Genomic DNA, 10,966 nt, shown 5'->3' on the forward strand with positions numbered 1-10,966 from the left:
TCTTGCTTCCATCTTTTCAGCTGTCTCTGGACATATGTAGTTGGATTTTCTGATTCCCCCAGCTGTTCTCCCTTTAATGATTTAGGGTCTAGTCTGATCAGGTACTCAGCACGCAGTGCCTGCCACACTGCTGGACGGAATGCATCAAAAACAGTTCCATCCATGTAGTGAGAGTCCACAGCTCTGTCCAGATTGGATGCTTGAAGAATTTCTTCCATTTTTGCCCCTCCTATAGTCTTTGCCAGCAGTGCTTTAATGTCCCCCACAGCTAAAAGTTTGCCCATAGTTTCTTCTTCAAACACCTTAATCCACTTCCCAGCCCCCTCATGGATGTCTGGGAGGCGAGTGACCAGCCCCTCAAGGTCATGTGAGGCCCAGGGGACATACTGTCCCTGTGTACCCTTAATTAAAATTGGGAATTGTGCAGCCAGTGGTCTAAGTCTTCCCTTTTCTCTTCCCTGTCCCCATGTTCCTTTATCAAATGATGATTCCTTCCCTTCACTCACTTCGTCTTTGCTTTCTAATAGTTTACTTCTATCTCTCACCAGTTTATCTGCATTTTGTATTAATTTTTCTGTTTCTTTAATTTTCCTTCCTATTTCTGCTTCCATAGCCCCTGCCTGTGTTTCAATCTTATTATCTTCTCTCCTCATCTGCACTAACGTTTCCTCATTTCCTGTTTTTCCTTCATAGCTTGCTTTCATCATTTCTAATGCTATGCGTGCCTGTTTATAACAATCTAAAGGTAAATATCCCTCACTTTTTTTATTCTGCCGCCTCTTTGGTCTTACATCTGGTTCTTTTTGCTTTTCTTCCAATTCTACTTGTCCTTCCATTTGCATTTCTCCAGACACTTCTACAGTACCCTTAAGTATTGGGAACTGTCCCTCTGTGGGCAGATATGGGGGTGGTTTAGAGAACAACTCTTCTTTTTTCTTTGTCTCTTTGTCTGCCTCTTTTAGTATTTTTCTTGCCTGTTTTATATTTTTCATTGAGTCTTCTCCTTCCTTTTTGAACAAAGATAACACTTCTTTCTCTTTTTCTCTTTTTGCTTCTCTCTTTTCTCTTTTTACTATTACCTTTAGTTTTATGATTTTTTTATCAAAGTTTCCATTTCGTTGCACAATGCTACATCAAATGTCCCTTCCTTTGGCCATTTTGTCATCATTTTTTTAGTTCTCTGTTGCCATTTGTTTGAGAGCTTGTCTATCAGTTCTTTACACAATTGATATTTTACTCCTAATTTTTCCACTGGAGTGGCTGCCATAATTTTTCCAATAATATGACAATCCTATATTTAAAGCTCAATATATACTTTTATACAATGATTTAACTTAGTATATTTTCTCCCCAACTTAATTTTACTTCTTTTAACCACTTTCTCCTATTTTCTTCTGTACCATGCACTTTTAAGCCTAGTATTTATATATCACATGCGTGTGCACATTTTCAATATATTATAAAATGAATTTATCTAAATCCTATTTTTTAAATTATTATTATAATTTTTTCTTCTTTTTTAACACTCCGCATCCAAAAGTGCCAACCAATGACCTTTATGTATATATTCGTTGTTTCCTGTTATAAAAATTATTTTATCAGCAATTTAATTATTTAACATGGGGCATATACCTCTATTATATTCCACTTTCTAAACTGCATTTGTCTCCTAAATATTCTCCCTATTTACATCACACAATATATGCATTCAAGTCTACAATGCCAAAATCTTGACCCAGTCTTTATTGAAACAATTTTTCTAAACATTCACTCCTTCTCGTCCCTTATTCACAGGGCTCATTCATTCAGTCTTTGTCCCTTTATTATAGGGCTTATAACATTCATTCATCCCTCTCAGGTGCGGCACTAACTGCGTCCAACTCTGCCAAGCCCCACTTAAGGGACGGTCCAGGAGTGGTGCGCAGCTTTTACCCACCCGATACGGAATTTATTGTTCTCATACAACCATAGTCATTCCCACAGACACAGAAAGGTATAAAGCATTTAATTGCTAATTAAACATAATTGAGGATAAGTGAAAACAATAATAGAGAATGAATAGGTATAATAAAGCAAAAATAAGTGTATGGAATGTGCTGAAAACCCTTGCAGCAAACACAGACCTCATGTTCAGGCAGTCGAACATGTGGCAGACGCAGACGTCACGTTCAGGCAGACGAACAGTAATGTGTCAGTCTTTAATATGACGTTGCAAAATGCACTCGTCTCACTGAACGTGACGTCTGCGTAGACGTCACGTTCAGTGAGACGAGTGCATGTTGCAACGTCATATTAAAGAATCTGTCCGAACGCCATACTATTTTTCTTTTGCTGCACGCACTGAATTAACCCTCTGGTATTGTTAATTTGGACATCTGAAATGTAACAATTATTTTTGTCCATTAATATTTTTTCTTTTTTAATTTGTATGTTGAGAGAATTTCATGGTGCCATTTAATATTTACACAATAATTATGATAATTTTTCCCACTGAAAAAAAAAATCTAATATTTTTCTATTACTTTTCAATTATGGCAGTATTTCATGTTAAAATAGAGACAATGCCTTTAAAATCCAATTTAGTTTTTTTTTTCAAGATGGCGGCTTGAAGGGAGGCTGTGTAGTTAAGCGATAGTGTTCCTTTGTTGATTTTCCTACTACTACAAACCGCATATTATAATTTTAGCACGCTCATGTCTGGCGTTTTCCATTATGAGTATAAATAACTACTTTTTGAGGCAATCAGAAAGCATGCCACGCAAGAAAACGCCGATTGCCAACAGCTCCGATGAGGCCGACGAGCGAGCTGACGTTGCTAGCACTAACACGAGTGTAATGAAATTAACTCATTTGTAAAGGAATTAATTATTATTAATTCATTCAGGTTTTAAAAGGACTCGAATCTGAAAATTCTGAGTCAACCTGATTAAAGCTGAATTCAAATCTTATAGTTTACACTTTAAATCAACGACTCGTCCAGCGAGACGTTAACGTCCGTGTATATTAACGTATGCGGTCATGAATGGCGGCACTACCGCTTGACGTTCTGGTTGGATATTTCCTCGTTTCCTTTTGTCGTTAGGGGACCTCCTTTTCACTGGTGCTCTCGTTGTGCAACGGGAGGTAAAGTGTATAACTTCGTTGATGTTTAATCATTCCTGTTCAAGTTCTTTGTATTTGTTAATTTGTTATTTTCTGTTCCTTTTCTTGGCTCACCGCTTGTTTGTTTGGCTGACATCTACATCATTCAAATTATACATCTGGATTGCATTATGTCTAATATATACTGAGAATGTTAAATCTTAAAGTTTGTACATGGAACGTTAATGGTATTCATTCACCTATTAAGAGAAGAAAGGTTTTAACTTATTTAAAAAAGGAGGGGGTACATATCGCTTTACTTCAGGAGACCCATTTAAATGATCAGGAACATTCTAAGCTATCACAGGGGGGGTTTGGTCAGGTCTTTTTCTCATCTTTTACTTCTAGGAGCAGAGGCGTAGTTATTTTAATTAAGAAAGGTATGCCATTCCAATTAGTAGAAGTTATTAAGGACACAAGAGGGCGCTATTTAATTGTGAAGGGGTTATTATATGGGGAAGAAATTGCTTTTATGAACATTTATTGGCCTCCTGGCCATCAGAGTGATTTTTTGACTACAGCTTTTGCCAAATTAGCAGACTGGGGAGTTAAAACATTGTTTATTGGAGGAGACTTTAACTGTCATTTATCTCCCATTATAGATAAATTCCCAACAGGTAAACCATTATTATCAACTCAGGCTAAAACTGTTAAGGCTCTTTGTGAAGACTTTGACTATGTAGATATTTGGAGGGCAGAGAAGGCATATTCCGGTGTCTGGGGAGTGTCCGGTCCCGAGCCAGAACCAGTCTGCCGTCGCCCGCGGCTTCCCCAAGTCAGCCGGCAGGTAGTGTGGCAAGCCGAGAGGACGTTAGTGTGGCAACCCCAGAGCTCGCTCCAGTGCCGGCTCCAGCCCCAGAGCTCGCTCCAGTGCCGGCTCCAGCCCCAGAGCTCGCTCCAGTGCCGGCTCCAGCCCCAGAGCTCGCTCCAGTCCCGGCTCCAGCCCCAGAGCTCGCTCCAGTCCCAGCTCCTCGAAGGCGCTTTGCTGTGCCTGCTCCTCCAGAGCACCCTCCAGTGCCAGCACCACGGATGCGCTATCCTGTTCCAGAGTCAAGCCCAGGAAGGGCTCCTGATGTTTCGTTCAGCCCAGGAAGGGCTCCTGATCCCCAGTTCAGCACAGGAAGGGCTCCTGATCCCCAGTTCAGCACAGGAAGGGCTCCTGATCCCCAGTTCAGCACAGGAAGGGCTCCTGATCCCCAGTTCAGCACAGGAAGGGCTCCTGATCCCCAGTTCAGCACAGGAAGGGCTCCTGATCCCCAGTTCAGCTCAGGAAGGGCTCCTGATTTTTCGTTCAGCCCAGGAAGGGCTTCTGATCCCCAGTCAAGCCCAGGAAGGGCTCCTGATGTTTCGTTCAGCCCAGGAAGGGCTCCTGATCCCCAGTCAAGCCCAGGAAGGGCTCCTGTCCCCGAGTGTAGCCCAGGGAGGACTCCTGTCCCCAAGTGTAGCCCAGGGAGGGCTCCTGTCCCCGAGTGTAGCCCAGGGAGGGCTCCTGTTCCCCGGTTAAGCCCAGGGAGGGCTCCTGTTCCCCGGTTAAGCCCAGGGAGGGCTCCTGTTCCCCGGTTAAGCCCAGGGAGGGCTCCTGTTCCCCGGTTAAGCCCAGGGAGGGCTCCTGTCCCCGTTAAGCCCAGGGAGGGCTCCAGGCCCTGAGTACAGCCCCGTAGATTTCCCCAAGAAAATTTTTGGCGGGGGGGACATATGCCCGTGGCCGAGCCAGCCAAGGCCACGGAGGATCCACCATGGCCTCCCGGGTCCCCAGCTCCGCCCGGGCCTCCCGGGTCTCCACCCTGTACCAGCCTCCAGGGCGCCCACCCCCCCTCCCCGGTGGAATTGTTACGACGCGGGACGCGCCTTTCGGGAGGGGGGAGTCCTGTCACAGTTCGGCCAGACTCAGTCACCTCCCAATCATAACAACAATCCCTCTCACCTGAGTTCTGAGCACCCGCACCTGTCACCAATCAAGCACCTCATTACCAGCCTGCATAAAAGCACACACCTCAGACACCCTCACTGTCCAGTCTCGTATAAACGTAGAGGACTCAATGACTTTGCTACTGATTACCTTTGAATACTTCTTGCATTACTTACCTCCTGTGTTCCTCCTAGTGTCTCCTCGTCTCCAAGTGTCTCCTGTATCTCCTAGTTCCCGGATCGCTGAGGTGTGTGCTTCCCCCGGATACCTTCCAGCCTCAATCAAGCAAAAGACTCAGATTACTCCACCCTCCATATCCTCTGCACTCTCTCACGGACCTTTCCCTCACCCTCACTTCCTCCGGACTCAACACCAGTACTCACTGTGACCAAATAAACCGTTTTGTATCAAACTAACCTGTTGTGTCAAACCTCTTCCGTAACAACTTCAGAGTGATTTTTTGACTACAGCTTTTGCCAAATTAGCAGACTGGGGAGTTAAAACATTGTTTATTTGGAGGAGATTTTAACTGTCATTTATGTCCCATTATAGATAAATTCCCAACAGGTAAACCATTATTATCAACTCAGGCTAAAACTGTTAAGGCTCTTTGTGAAGACTTTGACTATGTAGATATTTGGAGGGCCTGCCATCCTGCAGAACAAGAGTATACTTTTTTTCTAGGGTCCACAGTTGCTATACTAGGATAGATCTTTTTTTTTCTCTGAAAAGTATGTTGGAGCATATAATGTCTTGCCATATAGGGAATATATCTATATCTGACCATGCAGCAGTTTTTTCCGAATACTCCTTTGGGAAACAAAATACTAAGTCTAGTAGCTGGAGATTTCACCCATTCATTTTGGCAGACCATAATTTTATATCATATTTTACAGAGGAATTTAACTCTTTCATGTCCATTAATTCTGCCACAACTGAAGACCCATCTTTATTATGGGAAACAGCCAAAGCTTTTTCTAGAGGCCTGTCTCTAGAAGTACTTTAGAAGTAAAAGGCGCAGACAAGCCAAACAAAAAGAGATCTTATACATTAAAAAAACCATCCCCTGGTAAGATGAAGGAAATCTCTGCGCTTAGATCTGCTTTAGATTCTCTCTTAACAAAACAAGCAGAAGTGAAAATTCGTTTTGCTAAACAGAAAATATATGAGCATGGGGATAAAGTGGGGAAATATTTAGCATACCTAACAAAGAATCAGACTCCCAATCTATTCTGTCTATTGTGGATAGTAGTGGTAAATGCTTTTTAGACAGTTTATCTATTAATAATACATTTAAAGAATGGTTTGAGAATTTATATAAATCAGAATTAGAAGGGGATATAACTCAGTCCATGGAGCTTTTCTTTTCCCCCCTCAATCTTCCCACCTTATCAGAGGATCAGACCTCCTTCCTCAATGCCCCTATATCTAAAAAGGAAGTTCTAGAAGCCATAAAGAGTTTATAATCTGGAAAAGCACCTGGCCCAGATGGGTTTAGTAGTGAATTTTACAAAGAATGTAAAAATGTATTAGTTGACCCATTACTAAATATGCTCAATGACTCATTCTTAAAAGGCCATTTACCACAGTCCCTGAGAGAGGCAAATATATCCTTAATTTTAAAAAAAGGTAAGCAAGCAGAGGACTGTTCATCATATCGACCTATTTCTCTGCTGAATGTAGATCTGAAGATTCTTTCTAAAATCCTAGCAACACGGATATAACTCAGTCCATGATGCTTTTCTTTCCCCCCCTCAATCTTCCCACCTTATCAGAGGATCAGACCTCCTTCCTCAATGCCCCTATATCTAAAAAGGAAGTTCTAGAAGCCATAAAGAGTTTATAATCTGGAAAAGCACCTGGCCCAGATGGGTTTAGTAGTGAATTTTACAAAGAATGTAAAAATGTATTAGTTGACCCATTACAAAATATGCTCATTCTTAAAAGGCCAGTTACCACAGTCCCTGAGAGAGGCAAATATATCCTTAATTTTAAAAAAAGGTAAGCAAGCAGAGGACTGTTCGTCATATCGACCTATTTCTCTGCTGAATGTAGATCTGAAGATTCTTTCTAAAATCCCAGCAACACGGTTAGAAGGCCTTCTCCCTGCTCTAGTAAAGGATGACCAAACAGGCTTTAGAAAGGTGGAATGTTCTTCCTATTTCTTGGCTTGGGCGGATCTCCCTTCTGAAGATGAATATTCTTCCGAGATTACTTTAACCCATTCAAATTATTCCAATAAATTTCACATATAAAACCATTAGGAAATTGAATGGTTGGGTTAGTTCCTTTATATGGGCTAAAAAAAAGCACGTATTAAAATGTCAACTTTAATGCTCCCATCTTCAGTCAGAGGTCTCGACCTTCCAGATATTCGGAGATATCAGTTGTGTTCACCTACGTTACATCTCTGATTGGGTACATAGAGGGTCCAGAACAGTGTGGTTTGATATTGAAAGTTCACTCAGTAAACTTCCTTTAGTAAATGTGCTTTTTCTTAAAAAGTTTAAATCCTTAAAAGTTGCTTGTAGTAACCCTATCACAATTTGTGCTATCAAGGCATGGCAGACGTTTGGAGGGTCGACCCCGACTCACCTCAACTTTTACTCCTATTTGTGATAACTACGACGTCCTGCCAGGGACTGTAGACCCAAATTTTCGAGTTTGGGCACATAAAGGTCTCACCACTCTGCATGACTTATTTGATGGGGATGTTTTAATGTCATTTGACCAATTAGTCATCAAGTATAATATTCCACGATAGGATTTTTTTTTTGTTATTTACAATTAAGGGACTTTGTGAAAAAGGACACTACTTTGCTCACAAACTAGGACATTTCGGCTGTGGAGAGACAGCTTTTTTCACAAATTAACAGTTCTACAAGTTTGTATTGTGGCTATTCAAATACGGACTCCCTGAAAAGGACATGGGAAAGGACACTTGATATACAAATCACAGACGATCAATGGGAGGAAGCATGGAAGAATGCAGGGACCCTAAGCATATGTAATAAAGTAAAAGCAATGCAGTTGAAAATTTTGCACAGAGCACATATCTCTCCTTCACGGAGACACAAGTTTAAGGATGACTGCCAATGTGCCTGAAATGTAAAACAGAGGAAGGAGATATTCACTGTTTCTGGTATTGTAGGGAGATTCAGAAGTTTTGGGCTATGGTTGCAAAATAACTTAATGTTATTTTAAGTTATGTCTGTAATGTTTGAAAATTAATAAATATATATAAAAAAAAATTTTAATCAAAATTTTGAAGGTAGATTAGTTACATCTGGTGGGAGTAAAAAAATAAAAACATCTGAAATTCCATGGTTTAGCCACTAGATTCCTATAGAGCTCTATATAAAAGGCTTCTAAATTCTCTATTTGTTTTTAGACATACTTTTTTTAAGTTGTGGATTTTGATTTATATTTAGCCATTCTCAAAGACAACTTTTTGTAAAGGTTTAGATTTATTTTGTTTGAAATGTCAGTTTTTGCATGAATTTTACTACAGTCAAACCTGAACACATAGAAAGACATTTTATTACACATAACATCAGAGTTCAACAAAAATGTAACAAATATGAACAGGAATGCTTTATCAGAGGTTAATCAATCTGATTTCAACCTCTTATTTGAGTCTTCTGGCTCAATTCTGCTATATTGTAACAGCCACACCAGTTCATTCGTGTGTGTGTTTAATAGTATTGTGTTTGTCTGTGAATGTGTGTTTGAGTGTGTGTCTGTTTTGTACTCTTGAAGATTTAGAGTGTAACCCCTTCCTTGGTCTCTGTGTTTTTACTGCATTGTGGCTAAAATATTGATTTTGTTTCACGTATTTGCAAAAGCATGCTTTGTGTTAGTCACACAAGTTGATATGTGTGTGTCTGTGAGTGTATGTTTGAGTGTGTGTCTGTTTGCACTCTTGATGTTTTAGTGTCACCCCTTCATTGCTGTGCACTTTTTTTCTGCATTGTGAATGATTTGTAGATTGTACTGTATATTGATATTATCTGTATTTTTGTGTATTTCCCATTCATTTCCAATGGCACTAATATTTGACCGTGAACAACACAAGTGTGTCAAATTTTTTTATGACCATTTAGCTTTTTCGAATCAAGTCCGCAATTTTTTTATTTTTTGTGGTCACATAGTGACTGCCATAAAAGTCATCGAGTTTCATATCATTCTGTAGCAAAAAAAAAAAAAAAGACAGCAAAACACCAGAGGGTTAAAGTGACAGTGCATTTTTTATTGCAAAATGAACATGGATTGACACAGAAATGTAGTAATTTCATAATAAATTGATACAATTAAAGTCTACTGTGTTTCACAGTCAACACGTGGCTTTTTGCACAATGAAAGCACAATGAGTCTGTGCTGCTTCTGCACCGCATACGCACTGCAGACCGAGTATGTGTGAAATAGGCATGATGCAGTGAGTATTGAACTCCCGTCAGATGCTGCGAGAGCTTTCTTAGTCAAACAACATAGCTATCCTCTTTCAACTGATGGCAGCACTTTCCCATCTGATGCTGTGAGGATTGAACTCCCATCAGATGCTGCAAGAGCCCTCCTGGTCGAAACTGCTAAGCCCTATTTAAGTTAAACTGCTGGCAGGGCTTACCTGTCCAAATGTTTTGAGTACTGAACTCATCCAAAACTGTAAAAGCCCTCCCGATCCAGCGACCAATTCCCTCCCAGTGATCACCGCACCATCAGCCTTGCGCACTGCTATTTTGGGAGGCTTGTCAATCTAGTTTCCTGGGTGCTGTCCTGAGTTTGTTTGGCATCTTTGGGGAAGTACTCTGGGTTCAGGCCCAGGGGCGATTCTAAAATTTTAGGGGGGTTAAGCCCCCAATGAGGTTATAAAAAAATAAAAAAATAAAATGTTTGACTAATAGGGTAGGGTGGTATACTAAACTTATTGCTGTATTCCACTGTATTGCATATATGGGTATAACATTTTAGTAATGAATAAGCCAAACAAGTCTTCCTGATCACACACACACGTTTACTGTACAAACACAAAATTTTACTGTTTGCATTTCTAGTACAAACCTCTTTCTATGCTAAAGTGTCACGGTCTTTAATCGTTTCTGTGCATGACTGTATGGTAGTTAATGACACATGCACTGTAGAATGTTTTATATTGAAAGTTAAATTTTCAAAGGAAAATAGCAACATTTTATAAAGTATGCGTTCATATGTGTTAAGGGCTACATTTTCACTGGAGGAAACTGTGTGATGAGGGGTGAACAGAGTGAAAACTTTACAGTAGATGGGAAACCGATGCTCCCCCATTACATTTTGTAAACTGTATTCATGACAAATGACTTCACAGATGCAGATATAACAATCTATCGATAAACACACACCTCGTCCTCTGTTTTTCGCTCTGCGTCTGTTCTGTTGTCAACAAATAGAAGCATTAAGGTCTTCTTGCACGTTTCCGCCAAAATAAAAGTTGAGAAAAAGCAAGAACTCCATCAACATTCATAAATGTTATTGTAATTTTACTGTTGTTCTGTAAAATAAAATAAAAAGTAAGACAATAATAATGATAATAATCATTACAACAGCTCTGTTTTAATACATTTATTATAACATTCACACATAGTGTTCAAATTAGGATCTGTAATATTTTCTAATGTTTTAAAAGAAGTCTCTTCTCAGCAAGGCTGCTTTTAATTGTACAGTAAAAAAAAAAAAACATGCCTAAATGTTATTATTTTACTAACTTATTAATTTTAAGTTCAATTTGTTGGTATAGTGTCTGCTAGAATGTTAAAAAGTTCAGTGTTAAATATTTTTAAATTGTTGTTTTGTAATTGATTTTTTATTTTTTTGAAAAGCAAGACAAAACAGTAAAAAGCACATTTTGACTTTTTAATTTATGCAATGGTGAAAAAAAAATTG

General features: G+C 39.8%; 1 long non-coding RNA gene across 1 annotated transcript in view; it reads right to left on the reverse strand.

Moving 5' to 3' along the window:
* Positions 1-8: 8 nt before the first annotated feature.
* Positions 9-10,966, reverse strand: part of LOC107576187 (uncharacterized) — a 13,176-nt gene continuing 2,218 nt past the window's right edge. The window contains exons 2-3 of the long non-coding RNA XR_001608011.1: positions 7,524-7,526; positions 9-20 (exon numbers count right to left, since the gene is read on the reverse strand). This is a non-coding gene — a long non-coding RNA (uncharacterized lncRNA). The remainder of the gene's footprint in view (positions 21-7,523; positions 7,527-10,966) is intronic.

The sequence above is a fragment of the Sinocyclocheilus grahami genome, unplaced genomic scaffold (assembly GCF_001515645.1).
Source record: "Sinocyclocheilus grahami isolate Dianchi unplaced genomic scaffold, SAMN03320097.WGS_v1.1 scaffold3322.1, whole genome shotgun sequence".
Lineage (NCBI taxonomy): Eukaryota > Metazoa > Chordata > Actinopteri > Cypriniformes > Cyprinidae > Sinocyclocheilus > Sinocyclocheilus grahami.